Source organism: Schistocerca americana, chromosome 1 (assembly GCF_021461395.2).
Source record: "Schistocerca americana isolate TAMUIC-IGC-003095 chromosome 1, iqSchAmer2.1, whole genome shotgun sequence".
Lineage (NCBI taxonomy): Eukaryota > Metazoa > Arthropoda > Insecta > Orthoptera > Acrididae > Schistocerca > Schistocerca americana.
The window spans coordinates 587,873,834-587,891,808 of NC_060119.1; the positions used below are offsets into that span (position 1 = coordinate 587,873,834).

General features: G+C 42.2%; 1 protein-coding gene across 1 annotated transcript in view; it reads left to right on the plus strand.

Annotated features, from left to right (window-relative positions):
- LOC124625231 (fatty-acid amide hydrolase 2-A-like) overlaps positions 1-17,975 on the plus strand; it is a 255,926-nt gene that overhangs the window by 19,746 nt on the left and 218,205 nt on the right. The gene's annotated exons all lie outside the window — the stretch shown is intronic.

Below are 17,975 nucleotides of genomic sequence, written 5' to 3' on the forward strand. Positions count from 1 at the left end.
ACCCACCCACTCTCGAGTGAGGACGGACCTGTCAGAAGTTGCGCATAAGATGGTGCAGGGACACCCGGGTTACCCTGGGATTCCAAGGGCACCATTGGTGTCCAGGTCTCGCCACCAGCGCCCCGATGTCGCTGCAGCTTTGAGCATTAGCCAGAAGCATGTCGATGGTAGCCATCGCAACTTCCAGCTGTTTACGGACAGTAGTCAGTTCTCCTTGTGTCCGCTCACAACCAACGCAGTCCCTAGCCATATCGTAGTGTGTACAAAATAGATATAAGAATTCAAATGGCTTTTATAATGTACGCAAAATACAACTTGGAGAATAAAGGAACACTGCAAACTGCTCTTGAGATTTCTCGCTATACCCTGGGAAGGCAAGTTCTTAAACAGAATAAATTTCTCTACTGGTTCAAATGGTTCAAATGGCTCTGAGCACTATGGGACTCAACATATTAGGTCATAAGTCCCCTATAACTTAGAACTACTTAAACCTAACTAACCTAAGGACATCACACGCACCCATGCCCGAGGCAGGATTCGAACCTGCGACCGTAGCAGTCCCGCGGTTCCGGACTGCAGCGCCAGAACCGCTTTCTCTACTGAAATGAATGTATCTATAGTTATCTGACACTAGAAACTCTGCTTACCCAAAAGCTAAAATGCACTAATCTAAACTATATGCTGTGTACCAGCACGAGATTTAAACTTAGTGGCGTGGCGTGGAGCTTCTCGAGGCGGGAAAATAACACTAGGAAGCCGCCTTACACAACGATATGCACCGAGATTTACGCAAAAAGAAAAACACAGAGTAATTTGCTAACCACTAGTCTACACATTAAAATACACAGGTATAGTTCACTTCTTTGAAGAAACACGTGAAAAAAACAGGAACTAAACTAAATTACTGTTTATCAGGCATATGCTCCTGCTACCGCTGCTCTTGCATCCGCTTGCCTCGGCGTGTTTTGATCTTCGATGACTGGAATCTTCTCTGATTTTGGGAACTTTCGTGGAAGGAATACTTTGGGAAGAAGCAGTACATGTACGGAGTGGATGTCTTTAGATGGAACCTCTGGATGCCCATGTTAACTATAGCTACCCAAGACCGTATAGATGCTACCCTTTATAAGCAAATACGAGGGTTGCCCAGAAAGTAATGCACCGCACTTTTTTCTTCAACTGTTCTTTATTGAACATAGTGAGAATTACACGTACAGAAGAATAATGTTTTATCTACACATCCTACCCTTTATAAGCAAATAGGAGGGTTGCTCAGAAAGTAATGCACCGCACTTTTTTCTTCAACAGTTCTATATTGAACTTAGTGAGAATTACACGCACGAAAGAATGATGTTTTATCTATACATCCTATTTTTCCATGTAACCTCCATCCCGTTCTATGGCCTTCCTCCAGGGCTAAAGAAGGGGGTGTATGCCCTGTCGGTAGCGATCCTTGTCCTCGTGGCGGAGCCAGTGCTTCACTCCTCATCGTCCTCAAAATGCCTTCCACGAGTCGCATCCTTAAATGGCGAATGACAACAGCAGCTCGCTGCAACATGTCAGGTGTGGCAGCCGTGGATGGTCTCCCCGGACGCTGCACGTTGTGGAGGTCCGCCGAACCGCCTTCTGATGACCTCACCCTGCGTGCCCAGCGACTAACTGTACTACTGTCGACAGCAGATGTTCCACAGACTTTGCACAAGCGTTTGTAATTATTCCCCACAGTTTCTTTCTCTACAGTGAGAACTTCACTGACGGCATGTTGCTTGTAACGTACATCACCTACAGACGCCATTTTTAAACTGTCCAGCAGCTACACTGTCTGTCGGAAGTGATGGAAACTTGGTGCGCTCACGCAGGGGACTTAAAATAATACATACGTAACGTTTCGCATTTGTAGCATTGTTTTTGGCTGAGAAAAAAAGAAATGTGGTGCATTACCTTCTGGGCAACCCTCGTACTTTCATCGGAACGACTGGTTACTGACGTCATCGCGCAACTCACGTGACTCGGTACAAGGAGTGGCCAGCTCGATATGTTCACCGTAAGCCTATAAAACATGTCTGGAATGCTTCTTGGGAAGAAGGATGACAGGCACTTTCTATGGAGCTCGTGCACATCTTCATAACAGTGCAACTCATTTCTGAACATAATAATCGCGGTAATGACATTCCCTATTTATGTATCAAAATCACATATATGTTTTTTACCTTTCATAAATGTTCAGAGTTCAAAAAGAATTTCTTTGCCCGTAACTGTGTTTTCATGTGTGAAAACGTTGGATATGTTTATGAGATCGCACAAATTACTTTTTCAGATGACGCTATTTTTCTTCACTAGTGTAGTGTTATATCTTCCTTTGCACACTGTGTGGTTCTTTAGTGGATATAGCAGCGAGGAACAGATACCGTTCATGAACAGAGAACTGATTTTATTCTACACAATTATCAAGTGGTAAAATTAATACATAAATTTGTTGTTGTAGATTGCAGCGTCAGTTGTTAACAGTAGATTTGTATGTAGAAATATATACAGATACGAAGGATTTATAAATCTGACACTCTTCAATACAACGTCTATTCAAAAGATGTTGAGCACTGCCGGCCCCTGTGACCGAGCGGTTCTAGGCGCTACAGTCTGGAACCGCGCGACCGCTACGGTCGCAGGTTCGAATCCTGCCTCGGGCATGGATGTGTGTGATGTCCTTAGGTTCGTTAGGTTTAAGTAGTTCTAAGTTCTAGGGGACTGATGACCTCAGATGTTAAGTCCCATAGTGCTCAGAGCTATTTGAACCATTTTGTTGAGCACTGGCCACTATGAAGGTCTGTAAACGTTATTCAACTGGCAAATACACAAAATGGGGTCGAGCGCGTGAATGTTCGGACTTCAGTACATCTACCTCTGGAGCTCCAGAGAGGGAGCGCTTGCATCCCATTGGCGGCGGCGAAATCGTACGTAGTGGAGCCCTCGTGCAGCGGTCCCGGTTGTAGGACATTCGGCGGCGTAAACTAGCGGCGCGCGTATTTGAAAGTGTGGCCGACCGGATAGCGGCAGATACGATATGCAGTTATCAGTGCAACAAGTGGTACTGAGGACATGACTGCAGGGTCGTCTGACTGCCATCACTTAGTAAAATTTCTGGATAATGTTTGCCAAAAGCAATTAGCAACTATTTTCTGAGTTTTAGTAGTAGCGAAAGATGGACTGACTGTCTCGTTTCGTCGAGAACAGATAATCCACCTTTAATTTGTTGTTGTTTCCTTTACACGTGGATCCCACTTACAAGGATATTGTTCATGTCGTAGTATTACAATTTAATAACAACAAAAATAACATAATTCATTCATACAGGCAATTACATAATTTCAGGTAGAGTTTGAGAAGGATGGAACAGGTAATCGATTGTGCCCTTCAAGTGGGAACCATCCCATTTGCTTGAAGTAATTTAGGGAAACATCGGAAAATCCAAACCCGGATGGCCAGTTGAAGTTTGAAATCTCTAACCTCCCAAATAAAAGGCCAGTCTGCTCAACACAGTGCTACCTCACTCTGTTTATCCCCAGCGTACAATACGGTTCTACAAAGAAGTTATTTAAGGATGTAAAAGGCTAGTCCTACACTGTTCATTCGTTTCTCACTACCAGTCACTGCACACACTATAGACATGTTATTTCATTATGTACCAGTACATACACTGTCAGCTAACGTCAGGACCATGTTTAGTTTCCATTTTGTGTACCAAGATTTCCCATTAGCTAGCCTGAAAAATTGAGTTAGCATAATAAATAAGAAATTGACGTCAGAGAGATTTGGTTGACCGACTGGCGGTTAAGGGGCTATACAGCAAGGTCATCAGTCCCAGATCATAAAGAGAATAAATGTTTTAGTATTATACATTGCATAACTTCGGGATTAAAGTTTTCCAAGAAACAAAAAAGGAAAAGGAAAATTGTCATTTATAGAGGAACAGCAGTAAGACAACTGAGCGTGACGAGGCTTTCTGGCAGATGAAAACTATGTTCAGTTTTGACCTGAACTCGCTATTTTCCTTTTACGTGTAACGGTTGTAACAGTCTTAACAAATCAACGATCCGCTCCTGTTTCCGGACAGGGCCGTAAGTGCCTCGACAGATCATGTGGTAATAATATTACATTGGAAGGACAATTGTGTGGTTTCAAGGGACGGGTACCTATCAGGAAGATTAATTTAAATACTCGCTCAACTGTAGAACGTAAGATTTTTTGTGGTAGCGCTTCCCAAGTAGTTTTAATATGGTGCTATTGAAGCTACATATTCTCGACAAGCTGTGCTGCGTAAATTCACTCTTTTTAAAGAGTATCGAGTATAAGCAACAGAAAACAGAAGTCAAAAGAGAGACAAGAAAAGTAAAACAACAAAACTGGGAACATTTTATGAGTGAAATGGAATATGTTGTACATGGGAAACCAACTAAAGCCTATACGATGCTGAAACACGTTAATAAAGATGAAAGAGACGTGGTTCAAATTAACCCCATTTCAGAAAATGAGTCGTTGGATTATTTACGAAATCTATGGACAGGTGTTGAGGAGAACGTGATAATCGCAGTTGGTGATAAGCATGTTGATCTTACATATGTGGAAGAACTAAAGTTGTGTTACAAACACCTAATAACAGAAAATTCTCCCGGGAAGACAACCTCAATGTGGAATTACGTAAATATGCTTCGGAATCATTGCCAAAAAATTACTGAGTTTTGCAAATACTTGTTGGAAATACAGCAGCGTACTAGAGGATTGGTAAATAGCGGTTGTCATCCCATTATTTAAAAAAGTGGATCGCAGAAAATGTGACACTTATCGAGGTATTAGTCTTACGAACTCTGGAGATAATATGAAAGGAAAACTAACAGGAAATAGACTTCAGCTGCTTTCGGAAACGTTTCTTCCTGAAGAAAAGAATGAGTTTCGGATGCGAACATCTTGCTAAGACAGTCCTTTTCCAGTCTGCCAAATTATTGAAAATCATAGGGAATATAATCAATCCACATATACAGCCTTTATCGAATTTCAGAAAGCTTTTGATAAAGTTAACAGAGTTAAACTATGGGAAATTTTAGAAATGATGGAGTACTACAGCATGTAATAAGTGAAATTTAAAGTATGTATATACGCAACAAAATCAAAGCGCAAGAAGGAAGTCCGTTTGTGAGAAAAATCTGTCAGGAAGTGAGACGAGGGTGTCCTTTATCACCCACATTATTTTATTTGGACATAGGTGATGTAGCCGGACGGTGTGGCCCAGCCGTTCTAAGCGCTTCAGTTTGGGACCGCGCGACCGCTACGGGCGCAGGTTCGAATCCTGCCTCGGTCATGGATGTGTGTGACGTCCTTCGGTTAGTTAGGTTTAAGTAGTTCTAAGTTCTAGGGGACTGATGACCTCAGATGTTAAGCCCCATAGTGCTCAGAGCCATTCGAACCATAGGTGATGTCATAAAGACAAGGCAGGACAAAGCAGTACACCATTATAAGTTTAATAAGAAAGTTATAAATACATTCCTATTTGCAGATGATCAAATAATCTTAGCGGAATCAGAAGATAAATTACAGAGAACAATTTGGTTGTTGAACAAGGTGGCAAATTTTTATAATATGACAATATCTAAACGTAAAACTAAGATAACGGCATTCCAGGATAAGGAGCATTTAAGAGCAAAAATAATGATTGATGATACGCCACTAGATATAAAATACCTGTGATGTGAGGTCTCATATATCTCACATAATGATCAAGAAAACAAAATGCAAAAATTCCAGTAGTTAGTAGGTACTGTAAATCACACTCAAAAAAATTAGAAAAGAGACAATACTAATATTTTACAATGTGATAGCAGTGCCATTTCTAAGGTATGGGTCAGAGACTTGGACTCTAACCGCCAGTCGAAGGAGTAGGACTGAGGCAGCAGAGATGAGACTCCTAAGACCGCTAGCTGATTCAAATGGCTATGAGCACAGTGGGACTTAACATCTGAGGTCATCAGTCCCCTAGAACTTAGAACTACTTAAACCTAACTAACCTAAGTACATCACACACATCCATGCCCGAGACAGGATTCGAACCTACGACCGTAGCAGTCTCGCGGTTCCGGACTGAAGCGCCTAGAACCGCTCGGCACCTCTTGCTGTTTACAAATTCACTGATCGGATGTGAACTGGTGTCAAAAGCATACTTCAGAAAGTAGAGGAGTGTAGAAAGAAATGGTATGAACAGATTCAAAGGATGCCAGATGGACAAATATCTAATATTACATATAATACTTCTCAAGGGAAAAGGAATGTTCGGTGTCCAAAGAAGAGATGGAAAGATCAGCTGCAATCTACTTGAAACTGAAACAGACAAGGATGCCTAAACCAAAACTGGATATAATGATGATGATGGTGGCAGATGCTAACGTTCTGTGTAGGACTGATTTCAGTGAAGGAACGACACTGTTCCAGAATTTTCTAACTTATAAAAATTCCTAAGTTGTCACCAGATATCGAACCCGGTATCTGAGCATCAGTGCCCACCGTCGTCGATCGTTTGACAACGGAAGCAGGAACTCAAATTGTGGAAGGGATGCTCTCATTGAGACTGATGTGTCAAATGTTGCAATTCAATTATTCTCATCATTCTCTTTTCGCAATACCAATATCCTGTTCAACTCAGGAGATGGTACTGGATGAAGGTTCCCATTACTTAGACCGACATAGCGTACTAGGGCGAGTGGAAAATTCTTTGTTTCGAAAATGGCGCAGGAACATCGGGGCTGCAGCCGCTTTCACTGGACATAGTGACGCTCCGCAGGCGTCACCTGTTGCGCTGTGTTGTTTGTCCGACCTGTTCGCACTCGGCGCCAGCGTAGTCAGCAAGCAGTGTGACGAAAGCAACAAGTATGCCTACCTTTTTTCCTCGCCTCAGCCTCCTCCGGTACGAAATTCTCGACGCACGCTACATGTTGGTCTGAGTATGAGGGCCGTGGGTAATTACCTGCTGGCGTCGTCTACAGCCACTTTACTCCATAAGAGACTAATCAAACTGCTCTTCAATTACGCATTTGGTGGCCCTTAGGTAAGCTGAAACACATGACTTTGAGCACGAGAAACAGAAGTAGTCAAAATTAGCAGCTATTGTAGAATGTTGTAACTTATATTCTTTGCTACAATCTGAAACCAGACTCTCGAAAAATAAGGAAATAAAAGTACAGCGGCAAAATAAAACAAAGTAGGACAAGTTCTGGCGCACGAAAGACCTGCCGTCCCTGAGGACCGTGAAGGTTATTCGCGTCCCTGCCTCAATTACAGCGTCCTGTTAAACTCCATGGCATATTCTGCATTAAGCATAAATCTGGAAGCTGGATTCTCAGATACTCAGAATATCTTCACCGAAAGCTAACCGAAGCGCATTCTAGAAGTTAAGACGTAAATTTCTATTGCTAAACTGATTTCGGGAAGTAGTTTTATGTCACACAGGCTGTGTTTCTAGAGTTTCACCAAGTTATGCCACAGCAGTCAAACTTAACGGCACAAAATTTTCCTACATCCATGTTGCAGTTTATTTATTAGTTCCTTTCCAATTAGACGTAGCTATTTTGCATACGCTGTAATTAAAACTGGCCTGTGCATCTTCCAGCTGTATTCCAGTTTAGAAGATATTTAAGTCTTTGACTGCGTAAGTTTTCAGGTTCATGCTATCGTTCTTTCCGCAGAATATCTCAGCAAGACGTTTGCGCTTGTATATATGCGTAGTAGAGCGTACTTTTTACTGGACCATGTATTGTAGTTTCTTCTCGCTCCATTCACTGATTGATTGTTGTGCGATCTGTTATTAAACTAACACTTCCCTGAAATATAAGACGTAGATCGTGTCCGGAGAACTGGCTCTCTGAATTTTCTAATTACGTTTTCACGAAATATGTTTCTTTTTACTGCGGGGCAAATAAGTTTGTGGTCACTCGCCCTTAACTCGTATATACACTCAGCGTTCTTGTTAATCTGAGCTGATGCTAGTCTCACGTACTTGAGCAGAATTAAAGTGCAAGTATTTTGTAAACTTTTTCTCATAGACTGTAACATATCGTTTACGGATATTGAGGAAGCAAGCGTAATTTAATACCGATACAAAACACCGCTGCAGCATGGGGCGCAGTTTTCATGTCACTAAGCAAAGCAGTTGCTGAAAGGTCTGAATGTTACCGAACTATATGTTTAATAAGTCATGGTTGCAATAAACTGACAAAAATTATTTACATAAAAATGGAAAAACTAATAGAAGCCCACCTCGGAGAATGCCATTTTGGGTTCTGGAGAAATGTTGGAACATATGACACGCATACTGAATCTACAATTTATCTTAGGTTAAAGAAAGGGAAACCTCCGTTTATAGCTTTTGTAGACTTAGAGAAAGCTTTCGACAATGTTGACTGGTATACTCTGTTTGAAATTCTGAAGATAGCGGCGTAAAATACATGGAACGGAAGATTATATACAACATGATCAGATACCAGGTGACAGATGAGATAGTCGAAGGGCATGCAAGGGATGCAGAGGTTGAGAAAGGAATGAATCAGTGTTTTAGCCTGTTCCCGATGTTGTTCAGCCTGTAAACTGACTGCTACGGTCGCAGGTTCGAATCCTGCCTCGGGCATGGATGTGTGTGATGTCCTTAGGTTAGTTAGGTTTAAGTAGTTCTAAGTTCTAGGGGACTGATGACCACAGTAGTTAAGTCCCATAGTGCTCAGAACCATTTGAACCATTTGAACCTGTAAACTGAGCAAGCAGTAAAGGAAACGAAAGAAAAATTTGGTGGTGAAATTAAACTTCAGGGAGAGGAAATAAAAATTTCGAGGTTGGACTTGGGAGAACAGATGCTGAAGGAATATTGGGAAACGAGACACTTAAAGCAGTAGATGAGTTTTTCTATCTGCAAAGTAAATAACTGAATATGGCCGAATAGAGACGGTTTTCTGAAGGGCAATCAAAGTTCTACAACTCTCAGTTTACTCAATTAAAAAGTCTAACTACTTAACACTGTCCCCTGCGTCTGAGCGACGATAGCGTCCCTCATCTAGTAGTTGTGGAACAAGTATAAGAGTGTGGGTAGTTAATCGGTGCCCGCCTATTTATGTTTATTTCACCTGCTGCTACGTACACTACTGGCCATTAAAATTGCTACACCAAGAAGAAATGCAGATGATAAACGGGTATTCATTGGACAAATATATTATACTAGAACTAATATGTGATAACATTTTCACGCAGTTTGGGTGCATAGATCTTGAGAAATCAGTACACAGAACAGCCACCTCTGGCCGTAATAACAGTCTTGATAAGCCTGGGCATTGAGTCCAACAGCTTGGATGGCGTGTACAGGTACAGCTGCCCATGCAGCTTCAACACGATACCACAGTTCATCAAGAGTAGTGACTGGCGTATTGTGACGAACCAGTTGCTCGGCCACCATTGACCAGACGTTTTCAACTGGTGAGAGATCTGGAGAATGTGCTGGCCAGGACAGCAGTCGAACATTTTCTGTATCCAGAAAGGCCCGTACAGGACCTGCAACATGCAGTCGTGCATTATCCTGCTGAAATGTAGGGTTTCCCAGGGATCGAATGGTAGAGCCACGGCTCGTAACACATCTGAAATGTAACGTCCACTGTTCAAAGTACCGTCAATGCGAACGGGAGGTGACCGAGACGTGTAACCAATTGCACCGCATACCATCACGCCGGGTGATACGCCAGTATGGCGATGACGAATACAAGCTTCCAATGTGCGTTCACTTCGATGTCGCCAAACACGCATGCGACCATCATGATGCTGTAAACAGAACCTGGATTCATCCGAAAAAATGACGTTTTGCCATTCGTGCACCTAGGTTCGTCGTTGAGTACACCATCACAGGCGCTCCTGTCTGTGATGCAGTGTCATGGGTAACCGCAGCCATGGTCTCCGAGCTGATAGTCCATGCTGCTCCAAACGTCGTCGAACTGTTCGTGCAGATGGTTGTTGTCTTGCAAACGTCCCCATCTGTTGACTCAGGGATCGAGACGTGGCTGCACGATCCGTTACAGCGATGCGGATAAGATGCCTGTCATCTCGACTGCTAGTGATACGAAGCCGTTAGGATCCAGCCCGGCGTTCCGTATTACCCTCCTGAACCCACCGATTCCATAGTCATGGGATCTCGACCAACGCGAGCAGCAATGTCGCGATACGATAAACCGCAATTTCGATAGGCTACAATCCGACCTGTATGAAAGTCGGAAACGTGACGGTACGCATTTGTCCTCCTTACACGAGGCATCACAACAACGTTTCACCAGGCAACGCCGGTCAACTGCGGTTTGTGTATGAGAAATCGGTTGGAAACTTTTCTCATGTCAGCACGTTGTAGGTGTCGCCACCGGCGCCAACCTTGTGTGAATGCTCTGAAAAGCATATCATTTGCATATCACAGCATCTTCTTCCTGTCGGTTAAATTTCGCGTCTGTAGCACGTCATCTTCGTGGTGTAGCAATTTAAATGGCCAGTAGTGTAGTTACACCAGTCAACGGACAGCTCGCCTCCTCTGGCCTGGAGCATGCGACTGCGATCGCTGACGCTTCTATTCAGGCACATGGTGGAAAATAACATTTCCAGGCAGATTCAAGTTTCCCAATATACCACCAATAAACAGAAATATGCCATTTGGATTTACATAAAACTGAGATTATGTTCAGGTCAGAATTAGCTTTATAAATAAACCAGTGTCTTACTGAATATCACTAAAATTTTGATCTGATTGTACTTTTTTTAATCCCCTGAAAAATTGGCGATGCTTTAATTAACAGTACCCGCTAACTTGTAACATGAGTAGTAGCTGTCTTACAACCCGTAATTCTCTGTCATATTACTTTTTTATGACAGTGGTCGAGAAAAGTAAGTGTTAATACAACCAGAGGGGGTGCGGACAAGTGGATGGAACAGACAATATGAAATGTTTGACTGAAGTGTAGAAAAACTGAATGAGAGGAACCTATGAGTCGTGAGCATAGGGACGTAGTAGCCAGGTCTGATCGTTCAAAACCATATGAGGCGTGTCACACAAATCTGAATAGGCCAAGAAAAAGACTGGGCCCAGTGATGATAGTTGTGGAGTCTCTCCCATTCTGAGGTTATCGGGTCAAAACATTCACCATTTTGCCAGTAGTTACGTAGTAGCGTGCATCTTCGTCAACGAATGAACGGTCAGATATTCGTAATATTTATCTTCGCTGCCAGGTCGTTCTGACGTTCCAGTATACTATCAAAATAAGCAGTTTTATGCACTTAATTGCTACAGTAAAGATGTGTCCTGCTGTTACTTCGAAATGAGTATACCATGCTTCATGGTATCAGCCCACGTCAGTTTCACCCGAAAAGTTCTAAGCCGTGAGTACGACGGCTTCGTTAAGTGATTGTTGCTGTCGGAGTGAAATCTGTCAATGGACATTGGGTTCTGTACAGAACAAATACGTCCAATCAGGAACGACTGTACGAGCTTGTGCAACGACAGTAAGAGAAAGACGAGCGACCGGAGCGAAGACTGACGTGCGGCTCGTATTCGTAATCGAAGTTGACTGTCTGGTGGGAAGCAAAGATAAATGCATTTATTATCTTTAGAGCCATCCGGTGTGGCCACTGCCACGAAGTTGCTCAACGGTATTTCCTGTCGAGCAACATTCTGTGAAATTCCTCGTCCTTGGAGGGCGAAGAAGGCACGCAACTGGTGCTGCAGCAATAACAGCACGGCACGGCTGCCGACGAAGTGAGTGGAGAAAGACCTGCTTATGCAGACATCATCAGCGTGAGAATTTATTTCCTTTTTCTGATCTAAGCCGGAAACATTCGCCCGGTAATACTATTTTGATAAAATTGTAGATTCGTTCACACTCATTGAGATCAATAGTTCGGTTTAGCAAAGTTATAAAGTTATGGAACCTGCTCATCACACTTCTTGTAACGCGCACGAGATACAATAAAATTTATCAATGAAAGGAAAAAAAAGTACAATACCTACGTTTTTAGCTCTTACACTGTGCGATCTAAAATATGTTAGAATTTGCCGTTCTTGATGACTGTACCCTCTCAGAAGAAAGAAAGGATCTAAGTCAAAAACGTTTCAAAACAGTGCTCCCCATGTCTTACAAGTACACTACAAACTTTGTATCGAACTCCATTGTGTTGCGTTGTATAAGTCAACCTCGATTTCATTCGTTTTCTTGGAAATGTTGATTCAGGAGACACAATCGCAATTATTCCAATGTATATCCGTTTCGGGGGTTACAGCAACCATTTCCAGATTGTATTAACGTCACTACATGACATCTACATCATTACTCTGCAATTCACATTTAGATGCCTGTCAGAGTGTTCATCGAACGACCTACCGGCTATTTCTCTATCGTTCCACTCTCGAACAGTGCGCGGGAAAAACGAAATTTTAAATCTTTCCATGGGACCTGTGATTTATTCTATTACGATGATCATTTTTCACTATGTAGGTTTGTGACAGAAAAAAATAGTTTCGCATTCCTAAGACAAAGTTGGCGACTGAAATGTCGTGAAATGATCTCGTCACGACGAGAAAAACCTTTGTTTTAATGAATGCCGCCCCAACTCGCGTATCATACCCGTGACACTCTCTCCCCTTCTTTCGCGATTATACGAAACGAGTTGCCCTTCTTTGCACTTTTTCTACGTCCTCCGTCATTTCTGACACGGATGGCATACCGCGCAGCAATACTCCACTAGCGTAGTGCAGGCGGTCTCTTTAGGAGACCTTTTGCATCTTCTAAGTGTTCTGCCAAGAAAACACAGTCTTTGGCTCGCTTTACCCATAAGGTTATCTACATGGTGGTTCAAAATTAAGTTATTCATAATTGTAGAATTGCATTTGTGAGATTTATAGTGTAACCGAACTTTAACAGGTTCCTTTTAGTACGCTTGTGGAGGACCTCACACTTTTCATTATTGAGGGTCAGGTACAGATGCCGACGTCGCAAGCAGAAGATGAGAAGATAGAGAAAGTATATAAAGGTACTGAACGGGTAATTCACTACGTAAAGGGACATGAAAATCTAATAGTCATGGGTTAGTGGAATGCGGTTGTGGGGTAAGGAGTAGAAGAAAGAGTTACGAAAAATATGGGCTTGGTAGTAGGACTAAGGAGAAAGACTAATTGAGTGCGGCAATAAGCTTCAGCTAGTAACTGCGAATAAATGTAATAATTATCAGCTGTGTAAGGGAATAACGCCAATGAAAATTTGTGCCGGACCCGGACTCGAAACCCGGATTTCCTGCTTTACGCGAGCGGACGCCTTAACCGCTTTGGATATCAGTGCACGACTCGCGGCCAGACTAATATATGTCGTCGCTCCTTCGTCACAACCTTTACTCGTACACACATTATGTTATTTCCGTACAGGAGAGGACATTTTAATTGAAAGCCGCTGCCTTGGTATCGGTGGATAAATACGATATTGTAGTACCTGTGTTGTTAAGTACGACGATGCAATGTTCCTTAGGATATGCATGCATGTCCAAAGGAACAACGCATCATTCTTCTCAACGACACATGGTCTGCAATAACGTAAATAGCGAATACTCTGTTCAAGAATCACAAAGGAAGGAGGTATACTTCGAAAAGGTCGCGAGATACAGGAACATTTCATTTACATTACGTCATGGTCGTGAAGAGATTCCGAAATCAGATATTGCACAGCAAGGCGTACCCAGGAGCAGATCACAATTTATAAATGATTAAGAGTTAAGACTACACAGGAAGAATCAGTGCGCAAAAACGAGAGATACCGAAATACTAAGGAATGAAGAGACACGCTAGAAGTTCTCTGAGGCTATGGCTAATGCGATAATGAATAGCTCAGTAGATATTTCGGTTTAAGAGGAATGGCCATCTCTAAAAATGGCAATCACGAAAGTCGGGAAGAAGAACATAGGCTCAAGGAAGATAACTACAAAGAAACCGTGGGCAACAGAAGAAATACTGGATCGACGAAAGGAGGAAATACAAAAAATGTTTAGGGAAATTCAGGAGTTCAGAAATTCAAGGCAGTTAGGAATAAAATAAACAGGAAGTGCAGGGAATCTGAAACAAAATGGCAGCATTAAGAACGTCAAAAAAAAAATTGAAAAAGAAATGATTGTCGGAAGGACGGAATCAGCGTATATGAAAGTCAAAACAACATTCGGTTAAATTAAACACAAGGGCGGTAACATTACGAGTGCAACGGGAATTCCGCTATTAAATGCAGAGGAGAGAGATGGGAAGAGTACACTGAAGGTGAAGGCGAGAGGGAGGAATTGTCTGATGACGTGACTGAAGAAGAAGCAGGGTCGATATAGAAACAATAGAAGATCCAGCATAAGAAACAAAAATTTAAAGGAGCTTTGGACGACATAAGTTCAAATAAGGCAGAAGGGATAGATAAAATACCATAGGAGTTTCTAAAATCATTGGGGACTGGGGGGAGTGGCAACAGAACCATCGGACTCTGGCAAAAACATCATCCACACAATTCAGAAGATAGCAAGAGCCTACATGTGCGAGAATTATCGGACAATCAGCTTAACAGCTGATGAACTAAAATTTCTGGCAAGAATAACATTGAGGATCTGTTAGGTGACGATCACTTTGGCTTTAGCAAGGGTAAGGGCACCAGAGAGGCAGTTCTGAAGTTGCGGATGATATATAAGCAAGATTGAAGGCAAATCAAGATACGTTCAAAGGATTTGTTGACCTGGAAAAAGCGTTAGACAGCGTAAAATGGTGCAATATCTTCGAAATTCTGAGAAAAATAGGGGTAAGCTATAGGGAAAGACGGGTGGTATACATCATGTACCAAGACCAAGAGCAAACATTAAGAATGTAAGACAAACAACGATGTACGGATTAAGAAGGGTGTGACACGGGTGATCTTTCGTCTATACTGTTCAATCCATCAATTGAAAAGGTTTTAGAGTGGAATTAAAATAGGCCTTAGTCTGAGGAAGAAATTTCTAAAAATATACGTATGGAGCACAGCTTTGTATGGTAGCGAAACATGGATTGTGAGCAGAAGAGAATCGAAGCATTTGAGATGTGGTGCTACAAAATAATGTTGAAAATTAGGTTGACTGATAAGATAGGGAATGAGAAGGTTCTCCGCAGAATCGGCAAGGAAATGAACGTATGGAAAACTGACAAGAAGAAGGAACAGGATGACAGGACATATGTTAAGACATCAGGGAATAACTACCATAGTACTACAGGGAGCTGTAGAGGGCACTAACTATAATGGAAGACAGAGATTGCAAATAATTGAGGATGTGGGTTGCAAGTTCTAGTCTGAGCTGAAAATGTTGGCACAGGAGAGAATTCGTGGCGGGTTTCGCCAAACCAGTCTAAAGACCGATGACTCAAACAAAACAAAACAAAAAAAGAATTTTTCGTTTTGTTTGTACAGTGAAACCTTGCTTCTTTGCCATATTTGATGATTCTAGGCGACGGAAAGTACCCTATAGCGTTTGATGAGTGGGTTTTCGAGTACCAATATATGTGACATAAATGGCAAAATACGAGAGATAAATGGCCGTGGCTTCTGACTGAACTTATTTAGAAGGTTTAAACTGTTACAGCGACAAGGCACAATAGACCTTATATTTGTCATAATTCTGAACTTGTTACGTCTACTCGTTCCTGCGAAAAAGGGTTCTTAACCATCGGGCAGACGGACAGGGAGACAGACCGACAACAAATTGATCGTATAAGGATTCCGTTTCTCCAGAGTGAGGCACTGAACCCTAAAAGCATTAACTGCCACTTTTCGCACCACACAGATATCTTGTATAAATCAATTTGCAATTGGTTTTGATCTTCCGATGAATTTGTAGACGGTAAATGACAGCATCATCTACAAATAATACAAGAAGGTTCTTCAGATTGTGCCTAAATCGTTAATATAAATTAGAAACAGATGAGAGGCTGTAATACTTCTTTGAGGAACCCAGTAGATTAACTAAATTACTGCTTTTTCAACTACATGCTTCATTGAAAAATTGAAGTCAGGTGTTTTCAGTATAGATTGACGATTTGACAGTAGCGGCCCCCATTATTAGCTGGCGTTGGTGTTGTGTGCAGGTAAGTATGGTCGCTTGTCTTACTAAATGGCAGCAGACGCAAAACGCGTACAATGCAAGACAGTACTAATAAACAAGATAAAATACTCCATAGTATTAGATTACAACATTAAGGAGAAATTCAGGAGCTTGTCACATTGTTTTAGTTTACATGAGTAATATGATGAAACGATATGAAATTGAAGAAACACGAGGAATTTGAGCGATTGAGGTAAATTGAAGACTTAAGAGTTGCTGGGAGAATTCAGGAAAAGTATCGTGAATCTGTTAACGAAACTGCATACAAGACGTTAGCGAGACCAGATCTAGAGTATAGGTCCAACATTTGGAGTCTTTGCCAACTGAAGACACTCAGACAAGGCTTGTTTGGACAGTAAAACCGAGATGTAAGTGCAGCGGTCGCGGTGACGTTTGGAGTACATGAATGGTAAGCATTGGAATGAAAGTGACATTGCTCTCTCGAAACCGTGTTGGATTACTTTAAGCAACAGTTATTAAAGTAAGACATTGCAACCGTATTGTTGCCTGCATATGAGAGGATAGGGCACGTGAAAATTTGTTGTCTTTAGGCTTATGACTGGTTTGATGCTCCCCGTCACGATTTTTCCTCATATGCCAACTCTCCATCTCAGAGGAACACTTAGTGTCCTCATTTATTTGTTACTTATATTCCAGTCTGTGTGTTACAGGTGCGAATCCATGGTTAGGTCCTGGCGGTGGGAAGAGGTCACAGTTTGTTCATGAATCAGGGTGATTTTCATAATCTGTTTCACTTCGGTGTCTCTGTTGCGGGGAGAGTGGATGAGCGTGACGCATATGTGCCCTACATATTTTTTGTTGTTGTTCAGTATGTAGACTATTTTCGCTTTAGATCATGCTAGTCCACATTTAATTTCTTCAGTCTGCCTACAAATGCAATACGAGACTGATTCTTAGGATTTTGATAATAGCAACGAGAACAACACATAAATTGTTTTAATATTATGATAGTAATTTGTTTAAATCAGTGGTTAATACATAACTATAGTATAAGATCAAACAAACTGCTTTTCAGAAAAATACATCATTTGTGAAGTACTCATCCGAGAATTCAGAAAACACATGTCTCATACGAGTGATGTAAAATCTGCAACAGTAATAACATTCACAACTCATACGAGTTCGTAATTTGCAGTTTGTACTCACCATTATACGTACACTATGTATCAAAAGTATCCGGACACCTGGCTGAAAATGACTTTCAAGTTAGTGGCGCCCTGCATCGGTAACGCTGGAATACAATATGGTGTTGACCCACCCTTAGCCTTCGTGACAGCTTACACTCTCGCAGGCATACGTTAAATCATGTGCTGGAAGGTTTCTTGGGAATGGCAGCCCATTCTTCACGGAGTGCTGCAGTGAGGAGAGGTATCGATGTCGGTCGGTGAAGCCTGGCACGGAGTCGGCGTTTCAAAACATCCCAAAGTTGTTCAATAAGATTCAGGTCAGGACTCTGTACAGGACAGTCCATTATAGCGATGTTATTGTCGTGTAACCACTCCGCCACAGGCCGTGCATTATGAACAGGTGCTCGATCGCGTTGAAAGATGCAATCGCCATCCCCGAACAGTGGGAAGCAGGAAGGTGCTTAAAACATCAATGTAGGCCTGTGCTTTGGTAGTGCCACGCAACAACAATGGGCGCAAGCCCCCTCCATGTAAAATACGACCACACCATAACACCCCCGACTACGAATTTTGCTGTTGGCACTACACACGCTGGCAGATGACGTTCACCGGGCATTCGCCATACCCACA